This window comes from Leptonychotes weddellii, chromosome 1 (genome assembly GCF_054177405.1).
Source record: "Leptonychotes weddellii isolate Sample4059 chromosome 1, ASM5417740v2, whole genome shotgun sequence".
In the NCBI taxonomy this organism is placed as follows: domain Eukaryota; kingdom Metazoa; phylum Chordata; class Mammalia; order Carnivora; family Phocidae; genus Leptonychotes; species Leptonychotes weddellii.
Genome location: NC_138369.1, coordinates 113,872,657 through 113,885,394, shown reverse-complemented (window position 1 = coordinate 113,885,394; position 12,738 = coordinate 113,872,657). Strand labels below are relative to the sequence as shown.

At 34.0% G+C, this 12,738-nt stretch overlaps 1 pseudogene; it reads right to left on the bottom strand.

The window, feature by feature from the left end:
* LOC102748612 (inositol 1,4,5-triphosphate receptor associated 2-like) overlaps positions 1-12,658 on the bottom strand; it is a 69,726-nt pseudogene extending 57,068 nt beyond the window's left edge.
* Positions 12,659-12,738: the final 80 nt, after the last annotated feature.

The following is a 12,738-nucleotide window of genomic DNA, read 5'->3' as shown; positions in this document are numbered from 1 at the left end:
ATTTATTACTTTCAACACATGTTGATTATCTGTGCTTGATTGATTTTAAGTAGGAAATCCATTTTTACTTCCACGGTCATTTATTGTCCCACTCACAATGATAAAAAGGGAGTCAAATGCAGGTGTGTACATAGTTCAGACAAAGTGTTTTGCTGTATCAAAAAAGCAGCAAATCTGCAATGATCTGTAGGAAGACTTTCTAATTCAAATTCTTTAAGTGTTTAATGTCATATGAATATTTGCAAAGGATTGTAAATTCTTTGGTGTAATTTGACTGCAGGATTCTATGGAAATATCTACAGAATACCTACTGGTATAGTGGCAATAGCAGAAAAATGAAATCTGGGAGAACTGTGGTCTTATAAAATCAGCTTCATCTTTCCCCTCTCTTCATCTGTCAAGTTAGAGGTTACATTAAAAATTATTTAAGGTCTTTTTTCATATTTCAAATTTTGTGATCTTATGATTCTATCATCTATCTACCTATCTATCTATCTACCAATCATCTACCTATGTATCTACCTATGTATCTATTGATCTGCCTATCTATCTAATGGCCATTATACATTTCTTGACATAGAGCACACATTTAACCACATATGGTTATTACATTATTTATCAGCCAACTCTGTGTCCACAAATATCTGAAATAAACTCTGTTTAAAAAGCTGCATAGTTCCCTACGATTGTCTTGCAGGCTAAATTTCCACATATACTTAATGATGGAAAAATATCTACCTCATTAATATAGGAAAGTCTATAATATTACAATATAGTCAATAAACCAACTTTTTTGGAGGAGGTGGGGCTACTACTTAGCATTTATTATATTCCATGCTCTTTTAAAAGCACTTGGTATGCATTATTATATTTAAAACTCAAAGCATTGGGGCGCCTAGGTGGCTCAGTCGTTAAGCGTCTGCCTTCCGCTCAGGTCATAATCTGAGGGTCCTGGGATCAAGCCCCGCATCGGGCTCCCTGCTCTGCGGGAAGCCTGCTTCTCCCTCTCCCACTCCCCCCTGCTTGTGTTCCCTCTCTTGCTGTGTCTCTCTCTGTCAAATAAATAAAATCTTAAAAAAAAAAAAACCTCAAAACATTATCATTAAACAGTAAATACTGTTTAATATGTAAGGAACCTGATACCCAGAAAGCATATAAAACTTCCCTTAAAGCCACACACTTAAATAACCAAATTGGGGTGAAAACCCAGGTCCACCTGTGTCAAAGCCTGAGCCCTTCTGTAGTATGGTGTACTGCTTTATAAGAGCAACTTGGCTAAAGGACATGTCCTCAAATGCCTCTCTTGTTTATAATGACACATCTATAGATATTCATAGGTCGCCTTTTCTAAATGGAATAGAAAGTGTCTGTTGTGGGTTTCAGGATCCTTGGTTTGCCAAGTGAAGAGAATGAAAGCATATAGGGAAGGAACATTTATGTCAATTTTTCAAAAGGCAGCAGAATTGGGAGCAGCTATACTAAAATGAAAAATTGGAGCAAAGCAGAATAAGTGGAGAAAAGACAACAAAAATGTGATTGAGAAAGTATGCTTATTGAATTATTAGACAGGATGAGGCAGGAAGAAAAAAAGATGTTTCCACTAATGATGACTGATAGTTGGAAAAGATATTTTTGAAACAAGATAGCCCATTCTCCACAAATCAAGTGACAGGACCAAATCCAAATTGTAACAGAAAAATGTGGCTATGATAGAGAGCACTTGTATGAACATCACAGGCATAGCTCCGTCAATTGATGTTTCCTGTGACTAAAGCAAGATATTACTGAAGTTGCACGTTTATCACTTTCTAAACTAGATGTCAGATATCTTAAAACACTCCAGAAAGAAAAGTCCCATTTTTTATATGGTGAAAGAGATAAAGCACATGGCAGGAAATGTAATTCTCTTGAGAATTCTTCCCAAGGGTTTGATAAAGCATAGCATTTCTTATGTGATTTTAAATAAATATCCTACACAGAAATTTTAGCTTTTGGATCCAATTAAAACCATAATTCCTTGTGCTAAATACATATAAGGACAGAACAGATTGGAATATGCAGCATTACCATGAACCTGAAGCTCAATTGTAGAGCAGATATCAATCAGCAGTCTGTAAGTAAGCCAAAGATACTTCTGTGATACAGCTCCCTGAGGTGTTAGACTGTGAAGGTGAGGCCATGACCATGAATTTGGTTTATGTGTAGAGCAGCATTTGGGGGTCATAGACTATATACTAAATGCCATTCATCTCCTCTGGTTCCCATCATTGGATCTTCTATTCCTGATCACAGGGGGAGATAGACACGTTTCTCATCATCTCCTCTGGGGAAATGAGTATCTTCCATTTCTCTACTTATAGACAATTGAGTCTTGACCATATTTTGTTTTAACTTGGTTTAGTCAGATTCTCTTTTTTAGTTACACTACCTTACCCATTGGGATTTTGCTTTATTATTTGATGTTGGTTAAAAAGAAATGGAAGGCATACCAGTTATCTGTTTCTGTGTAACAAATTACTTTAAAATTTAGTGGCTTAAAGCAACAAACACTTATTATCTCATAGATTGTGTGGGTCAGTAATCGTGGAGTGGCTTAGCTGGGTGGTTCTGGTTCAGGGTCTTGGACAAGGTTGTAGTCAAAGTTCTGGCCAGGTCTGCAATCAACTCAAGGTTCAGCTGTAGGAGGATCTACTTTTGAGCTCACTCATGTGGCTATTGGCAGATCTCAGACCAGCTTCTAAGCTCATTCACTGACTTGGCAACTGGTTTCCCTAAGAGCAAGCAGTATGAAAGAGCAAATTAAAAACAGCTCTTGAGGGTGAAAGGTTGAATGAAATATTTTACCCTTTAACCAAAATGATGCATTGTACTTCTAGAAAATAATCCCAAATCTCATTCCTGTTGGGTGTAGTCATAGGTCAGGAGTGTCAGAATATGAAGAACATTATTTTTAATAGCTCATCAGAAATTGCAACTGATTTGTATATTTTAGTTGAGTCTGAAAAAGGAGGAAAATACACTCTAAATGTAACCTAAACTCAGGTTAAAGAGTAAACTAAACAAAATTGTAATTGTAGAGTATTTACAAATTGGCATAAAAATAAGATATATAATGTGATTAATTATCTTAGGAATTAACAACATGGGTATAATATAATCATAACAAATCTGTGGCCTTAAACTATTGTATAAAATGAAAAACAGCAAAAATATGTGAGCCAAGTGTTTAAGACAGAAAGTTAGAAAAAATAAGTAAACCTTATGGAAAAACAAAGGATGATAATAATGATTAAAGTAGAAATTAATGAAATAGAATAAAGCAATGGAGATTTGCTGACTTTTTAAAGTAACTACAAAAACCATTTTTTCTAATAGAAAAATCTACAAAGCAAACAGTTAGCAAATCTAATAACAGTTTATTTATGAGATGAGGATATTTGTTGTAAAAGTAGAATATGTGGGTAATTGGGGAAGAAGAACATAGAAATTCTATAACTGAAAAACATACATAACCAAAATTAGGAACTCAATAGATGGAATTAACAGCATAGTAGCCAAAAAGAATTGGTGAACTAGATTAGATAAAAACAATAAGACATACCATTGAGAGAAAATGGTATATTTTAGTCCCAGAATAATTTATGGTATAATTTATGTATAATTTAGTCCCAGAATAAAAAGAGAGAGAATGAAGCAGAGACAATATTTAAGAAGATAATGATTGAGAATTTTCTAAAATTGAAGAAAGGCATCAAGCTATTGAGTCTAGAAATCCTAGAAATCCCAAGTAGGAAACTTTAAAAGAAAAACATATGGAGGCTCATGACAGTAATACTTTTGAAAATCAAATTCAAAGAGATAATTTTAATATAAACCAAAATATATTTTTAAGAAGCAATAATCAGAATGATAGCTGAATTTTCAACAGAAATAATGAAGAGTGGAAGTGAAGGAATGCTATCGACAAAGTGTTGAAATAATTGCTAACCTAGAGTTATAATGTATTGATGATATTCTTTAAGAGTGTGAGTAAAATGATACTTTCTGAAAAACAAAATATGAGAAAATTTGTCAGTATACCAACACTGAAGAAATTACTGAAGAATTTTCTTTAGGAAACTAAGGAATTTTCTTTAGGTAGAAGGAAAATAATCCTAGATAGAAGTTCAGAAATGTAGTAAGGAATGTAATGCCTCAAAAAGAATATAAGAAAGTAAATGTGAATTAGTATTAAGTGTATAAAACAATAAGAATAATGCATTATGAAGTTTAAAACATATAGATAATTGAAATGCATGATTTAGTGACATATAATTCTGGCAGTAAAAAACTGGAGTCAAATGATCTAAGGCCCTTCCTCCAAGAAGAGAGAAAAATATAACAATTAATGAGACTCTGGGCTTCTGGTTTGGAGGAGTAAGTGCCTAACAAGTTGATTCTCTTACAAGTAACAGCTTTAACATTTGAACACAGTAAAACTAATTAACTGAGGGCTCTGGAGATTGAATAATGGCAGATTTCGGGTTGGAGTAGAAACTAGTAGCAAGTGACTGGCATGGAGTGAGCTCCCTGGATTTTGTTGCTTTGCCCTGAGGGTGGTCACAGTTGATGTCTTGGAAGTGCAGAAACAGCAAAGCTGTGATTGAGAGGCTACCATTCTTCTGGCCAGAGGTACTTGCAAATGAAGACAAGACAACCAGGGAGACCAAAAAATGAAGGGAGGTACCAGAAAGGAAAGTTCTAGAGAAAGGAAACCCCAAGTCTTGTGTTTGAACTCAGCCTGTCTCCCATTGATTCCTGAGCCAGTTATGCATAGAGCAAACTGAAAGTAGCTTGCATCTTAAAGCTAGAGAATTGATCTGAGACCTAAGCTACCACCTACTAGACACATCAGAATTTACAGTATGATTCTAACCAAGTTAACTGACTTCTGAAACAAAAAAATATTCTTTAAAACAATATAATAGAATCCAGAGTGTACAACATAACATTCACAATTTCCAGAATACAATCTAAAATTACTTCACACATACACATAGAGGAAAATGTGACCACATCTTAAAAAAAAAAAAAAAAGCAAACAATGGATGACACATTAGAGATGACCCAAATGTTGAAATTACATAAAAGATAGAGGGTGTGTGGGTGGATAAATGGATCTATATTTTTCAAAGTTACTACAATATTAACTCTAAGTAAAGTGAGAAAAATTGAGTGCACATTATAATTCCTAGAGTAACCATTCAAAATAAAGCAAGGGAGTAAAACTGAGAAGCTGAATTCTAAAACACATACAAATAAACCAAAAGGAGGCAAGAATGAGGAATCAGAGAAAGAAAAAGGACACATAGCAAACAAATAAAATGGTAGACCTAAATCTAACTAACCAATTCCAATATAGATAAAATAAATGCTCCAGTTAAAAGGCAGATTATCAAAGGAAAAAAAAAGTAACATCCAGTTATTTCTACCAGAGAAGCATTTTAATATAAAGAAAGAGGTTAACACTACATGGATGGAAAAAGTTGCACAAAAGAAAAAAAAAAGAAAGAAAGAAAAAAGAACATAGAGGACTGGTGTAGCTTTATTAACATGAGATAAAATAGCCTTGAATACAGAATAATACTAAACATAAAAGTATTACTAATATAAAGAATATTTCATAATGAGAACAGGATTTATTTATTAGGAATTCATAAGAGTCATAAATGTGTTTAACCCTGATAACAGAACCTTAAAACCTAAAAAGCAAAAAATGACAGAATTAAATTAATTAAAACCTTCTGTTTCAGAAACTGGTGGAAAAACTAGACAAAAATGTTAGTAAAACTTTAGAGTATTTGAACAACACTATCAGCCATCTTGACTTTATTGATATCTATAGAACACAGTACTCAATAACTCTAGAAAAATCCATGCTACATTCACTAAGATGTTGGACCATAAAATAAATCTCAATAAATTGAAATGGATTGAGATCATAAAGCATATATTCTCTAACTACAAGGGAATTAAATTAGAAGTCAATAATAAAATATTTAGGAAGTATCAAATATTTGGAAATAGAATAACATAATTATCCATGGGTCAAGAAATAAATCACAAGGGGATATAGAAAATATTTCAAATAAAAATGATAATAGATCTTCTAGCTATTGCAAGGGTGATATGTGAATATTTTGAGCAGCTTTATGCCATTAAATTTGAGACCTTAGATGAAATGGAAAAATTCCTTGAAAGACACAAATTGCCTAAGCTCATTCAGGAAGAAATAAATTGAATAGTAGATAGTATAGCTCTATAACTGTTAAATAAATTGAATTAATAGCTTTAAACTTTCTGACAAAACTGTAGCTCTGGCGAATTCAAATAAATGTTTAATGAACAAATAATTCCAATTCTACAAAAACTCTTTTAAAGTATGGAACACTTTTCCACTCACCATACGTGGGCACTATGGTAGTATTAACCAAAACCAAGCAGAGACATTACAAGAATTGAAAACTACAGAACAATATCTCTCCTGAACTTAGCTACAAAAATTCTTAACATTCTTAACAAAATTTAATGAATAGCAGTAGGGTACTAATTTGAATCTATCATGTGGTATTTATCACATGAATGCAAAAATGGTTTGTCATGGTGAAAATCAACCAATGTAACTCACGATATTAACAGAATAAAGAAGAAAATCCATATGAGTATTTCAACTGATGCAGGAAAGAGCATTTGTCAAAACTCAAAATTTGTCTATGGTAAAAACACTTGGAAAGTTAAGTATGGAAGTGAAATTCCTTATTCTGATAAAGGATATCAGCAAAAACCCAGAGCTAATATTAAACTTACCTAGAAATGATAAATGCTTTCTTCCTAAGTTTGAAAACAAGGCAAAGATGTCTGTTTTCACTCCTCTCATTTAAATGGAGCTAGAGATTCCAGTCATTTGAATAAGACAACCCAAAAAGTTAAGGTCATAAAGATGAGGAAGGAATGAGTAAAACTATCTTCTTGAAGATGACAGGATGTTTAGGTAGAAAGTTCTCAGGAATCTGCAAAACAACTACTAGAACTAATGAACTTAGCAAGGACATAGGATACAAGGGAAATATGCTAAAATAAATTATTATAATATGTTTAACAGTAACCAATTAGAAAATAAAAATTGTATTTAAAAATCTATTTAAAATACCATAAAAAACCCTATGAAATTCTTAGGAATAATTTTTTTTTTTAAGATTTTATGTATTTATTTGACAGAGAGAGACACAGTGAGAGCAGGAACACAAGCAGGGGCAGTGGGAGAGGGAGAAGCAGGCTTCCCGCGGAGCAGGGAGCCTGATGCGGGGCTCGATCCCAGGATGCTGGGATCATGACCTGAGCCGAAGGCAGATGCTTAACGACTGAGCCACCCAGGCACCCCGTTAGGAATAATTTTAATAAAAAACATGCACAACCTTTTCACTGATATTCCCGAGAGAAATTATAGAAGACTAAAAAAATATATACATATTGTACTTAAAAGAGATTAAAGAGACACAGCAACTAAATGCATTGGATACCAGATCAAAAAAAGTGGAATGTATTCCACACATTAATACATTGTTCCATAATATATATTAAACAATTGGCAAAATTTGAACAAAGTATGGAAAACAAAGTACAAAATAATTGTACTGTATTAATGTCAATTTTTAATTTCGATAATTGTCCTGTAGCCAGAAGATAGAGTGTATTGTTACTTTTAGAAAGACTGAAATATTTAGGTATAAATATGCGTTATGTCTCAGAAAGTTGAGAAATTAGTGTGTGTATTTGTGGAGATTATATATATATATACATGAAGAGCAAGCAAAAGAGAGAAAACATGGTAAATGGTAACATTTGGAGAATATGGGTGAACTTCTGGGAATTCTTTGTACTAATTTTGCAAATTTTCCATGAATGTGAAAATACTTCACAATTAAAAGTTTAGAAACTAATATCCAAGATAAACAATATAACTTTAGGCAATTTCATCTATAATAAAATTTTCAAGGAAACATTCTATTCTTTTTTTTAAAGATTTTATTTATTTATTTGAGACAGAGAGAATGAGAGAGAGAGAGCACATGAGAGGGGGGAGGGTCAGAGGGAGAAGCAGGCTCCCTGCCGAGCAGGGAGCCCGATGCAGGACTCGATCCAGGGACTCCAGGATCATGACCTGAGCCGAAAGCAGTCGCTTAACCAACTGAGCCACCCAGGCGCCCGGAAACATTCTATTCTAAAGATCACTGAAGCCAGTATAATCTTAAAGATAGGTAGGGCTATTAGAAAAACATTTATCCAAGGCAAATAAGACTATGTAGTCTTGAAATAGTCACAGAAAATGTAAAAAATGGATCAGAAGAGAGAACCTGGACATAGGACAAGGATAGGAGTTCAGTTGTGAATAGAGTTAATGGAAAAAAAAAAGATACTATTAGTTTTCTACCTTCCAACATAAAAAAAAAATCTAGCTGATTTAAATAATACAATGTGAAAAAAAGCTCAAATTTTTATAAGAAAACAACTTTTTGTTTTGGGATAGAAAAAATAGTTCTTAAATATTACACAAAAAACTACAAACCACAAAGGAAAAGACTGATAAATTCACTTATGTTTTCAACTGCATCAGAATATACCTTACAAACATGAAAAAAAAAATCACAGACTAGGAGAAGATATTTAAAGATTTTAGTACTTAGAATATCTAATGAATTCCTTGTACTCAATAAAGAAAAAAAATAACCACATTATAGAACACTGAGCAGAAGATACGAGGAGGCAGATATGAGGAAGCTTAAAATTCAATAATAGGAAAACAAGCAACCCAATTTAAAAATGGATGAATGATTTAAACAGACACTTCAACAATGAAGATGCAAGTAAGGCAAATAAGCAGCTAAAAGATGGTCACCATTATAATTCATTAGGGAAGTACAAATTAAAATCACAATGAGAAACCGCTCCACACCTAGTAGAATGGCTAACAACAACAATCTGACATTACCAAGTGCTGTGAGGACACAGAATCGCTGCAGCTCATACTTTGCTGATGGTAGTGTGAAATGGTGCAGTCACTTGAGCACTTCCAAAGTCCAGTGAGAAATATCTTTATAGATGGAGAAACTGAGGATTAGAGAAGTTCTAGGACATGCCCAAGGACACCTAGTTCATCATTCTGATTAATTTTAACTTTTAATTGGGGATAGGTATATTTATTGGTTTGAAATTCTCTTAACACACAGTGTCCACAGAAATAAGACTTTTTAAATTTGCTTCCAGTAAATACTCCTGTGTCAAAAATGCTTTCTCTGGCCTCTGACTGTATAAAGATCACAGTGAATGTGCAGTGTAACACTGTTATAATTAAAGGAAGGAGAATTTATCTCATCCTTCTTCATTTTAGAAACTGTAAACATGTAAGAAAAATGCCTTTGACTTTTGACCAAACAGGAACAGAATTTAAAACGAAAAAAAAAAACAGGGATATATGGATATTACACTCTCCTCCCTTCCCTACTGAGTTTGAAGGCATTTTCTCTGTATTTGCTTTTCCCCTTCAGGGATTCACACTATTTAACTGCCAGGGACTTCAGTCAGGAAGGAAATATCATGCCTCCTGAGGTTTAAGAGAAGTCTGTTCCCACTGAAGCAATCACCTTACAAATGGACATCACCTGTATTTATATATTTTGAAATAGTTTCTAACATTTTAAATTTTATTTATAGGGGATGATGAAGGCAGGAACAGCAATGTTTTCTCTATACTTGAAAACTTAATAATATATAAATAAAAAGAAGTCTTTAGACATTAATTCTAAGTGTAGATCAATTTCCAATATTACCGAAGGACTAGAAGATACTGTGCTATAGGATCTGTATAGGATCCAATTCCTTTGAATTGAGACACCTGCCATTTAGAAAAAGTGAGTTAAATACATATGACGTGTCACAGCAAGACCCACAATCACACTTGTTTCTTCTTTTCATATACAACCTCACTGGTTAATAAAAATATAAAATTCTGAAGTTTGGAAATAAATGGTATAGAATCCATCTTACAGACACTTTGAAATTGTACCATCTATGTGATCAGATGGAGGCTTATATATCTTGACACCTAAGAAACACATAATTCTATTTTAAACTTTCTCTCATTCTCAGCACTTTTAGCCTTGAATGCTATGCTCTTGGCATAAAATTTTTATGATCACAGAGTCATTGCTTTAACTCATGTTTCAAAGTGTGCTTTGGGGGAAAAATAACCCTACTCAAAATAACCCTACCCCTCTTTCCTCAGTGACTGTGTCACTCTCACTTTGACATTTCCTGAAGGTCATTGTTCAGGTTTCAAGATCATGTTGCCGATTTTTCTGTCTCTTTTTGCACTATCAGGGAAAGAATATTCTGCAAAAGTTTGCTGGGCTCCTCTGTTCCCACTGGTGACTAAACAGAAGGAAACTTATTCCTTAAGCTTCAGAATGTCTAGGTTAGCTTCAGATTCTTATTTAGATATAAACATTCATGGCTTTCAGAGACCTAAAGAATCTTAGACATAAAGCACTGAGGGATTATAAAATCTTTTCGGAGGCCACTGCTAACTGTCCCCACAACCCCCAGTGTGCAGCGTTTTAGTTCATTCAGCTGCTGTTGGAAGCAAAACTCATCATCATATCAAGGCATTTAGCTGAAATTCAGTGACAGTATCTCAAACATTGAAGCTAAGTATGGAGAAACATGAAATAAAGGGGATCCTGACATTTACTGGGTACTACATGTATTCCCAATCTTCACAGCTCTACAAGGGAAATAATTATCAGAATCCTTATTTTAAAGAGGGGGAAACCAGGTCTAGGGATGAGACACAGCTTGCCCAAATACACAGATCAATCTGACTGGCTTTTGTGGCACATGTGGTTTTCAGTAGCAGAATCTTCAAATGTTTGCCAACCAGTTCTGTTCAGGTTTTATTTTCCCAAGGATCTTTACTTTGTTGCTGATCTTTAAAGGATTACGTTGTTTTTCTTATTAAAATTATTTAAAACTTAGCTGACTGATCTCTTTCACCTCCTGGAGAACCTTGACAACAGAGGCAGGATCTTACTCCATTAATTAAGGCAGGTCAGGGCTGCATCCCTTCAGTAGGTGAATGTTGTCAATAACATCAGCATGAGGCTCCAATTTGTCCACTGCTGGTTTCAGCCATTCAGGGGATTTCAGCTTAATCTATAAGCGGTAGACAAAAGGATCACTCAGTTTAGTTGGTTCTGTAGATTGTGCATTCTTGAAAGAACGGCAACAATTTTTGGGGGTCTAATGTGAAGAGAAACAGAAGAACAACTGCTGCAAAATGGAAATACAGTAATTTCTTGCCTCCCTTCTGAAATGCTGAGAGATAAATGAGACTGTGCCCATAACATAGTTAGACTCTTTGGGATAAAGCAGCTGTATATGCCCTAAACCTTTTCCTGCTTAGTTACTGTCATAACTGCTGGGAATAGTATGGATTTAAACCTAAAACTCTAGACCTGAGTCCTGGCCCTGCCTATAATTACTTGTGAGACTTTGGGCAACTTATTTAACCTTTCTTAGTTTTTGTTTCTCCATCTTTGAAATGAATATTTTAATATTGAATAAGGTAATTTTGAGAATTAAATGAGCAAAAGTACATGAAAATGAATGGTAAGCCATAAAACATATATAAATAAGAGTTACACTCACATATCACTAGAAATTTAATATCATATTCATATAGCAATATAGGAGGTATGCTCCTTGGAAACCTAAGGCTACAGCTTTTCTCTGAAAAATGGGTTTTAGGTATTTGGGGGCACATTTATTCATTCCAAAATAGTCACTGAGTCTTGGTAGATGGTCTTCTCTATAAATAACAAAATATGGCACATAATTTTTTGTTTTATGAGGCTCATGCTCACACAATATGTCTTACTCTGATCTCTTTGTACTCAGCTCTGATTTCAAAAGTATATGTCTTTCTTGGATGGATCACTTCCATCCCTGTTCATTCTTTTGCATTCTTCTCTTTTGAACCTCGGCCTCCTCCTATGGCTGCTTCCTCCTCTAGGTGTATGCACACAGTACAAGGGATGATAATGGATATAAAACAGTTTGGTTTTTCCTAGTCTTGGAGAAAGAAGTAAAAAGAGCAACTAAAGCTGTGGTCTATTGATTCGTTTTTTATCTAAACAGCCCAGTTCACTGCTGGGTTCTTTTTTATATGTAACATTTTCAATCATCTTCTCTAAATTTGCTCATAAGAGACTTTTCTGACTTCCTTTATTTTCCCAAGTCCCTTCAATCTAAGGTCTTTACATCATGAGTCTTAAAGTTATATATCTTTTGGGTAAAGATCTTTTGTCTCTTTTGAGAAATATATGCCTGCTTCTAAAACTAACATAGCAACCTCTCAGAGGTGGAGAACAAAGCTTGAAGGCTGGAAAAGATATTTTTCATTTTTTGGTATTAAAAACTCAATACTCTGGCTTAAACTTACTGCAGATAATCCATGTGTTTGATGTTCTAAGGGTGAACTATGTGGTTCTGCTTCTATGCACGATACCACTTCCAACATTCCACAAACACGCTCCACTTGCAGCATCTGATTGAAGTGGAACATGTTCCAATCTTAGAGGCATAGGATTTTAGACCTGAAAATCCAGCTGGCCTATTACACTATATATCAAGAAAGGTATTACA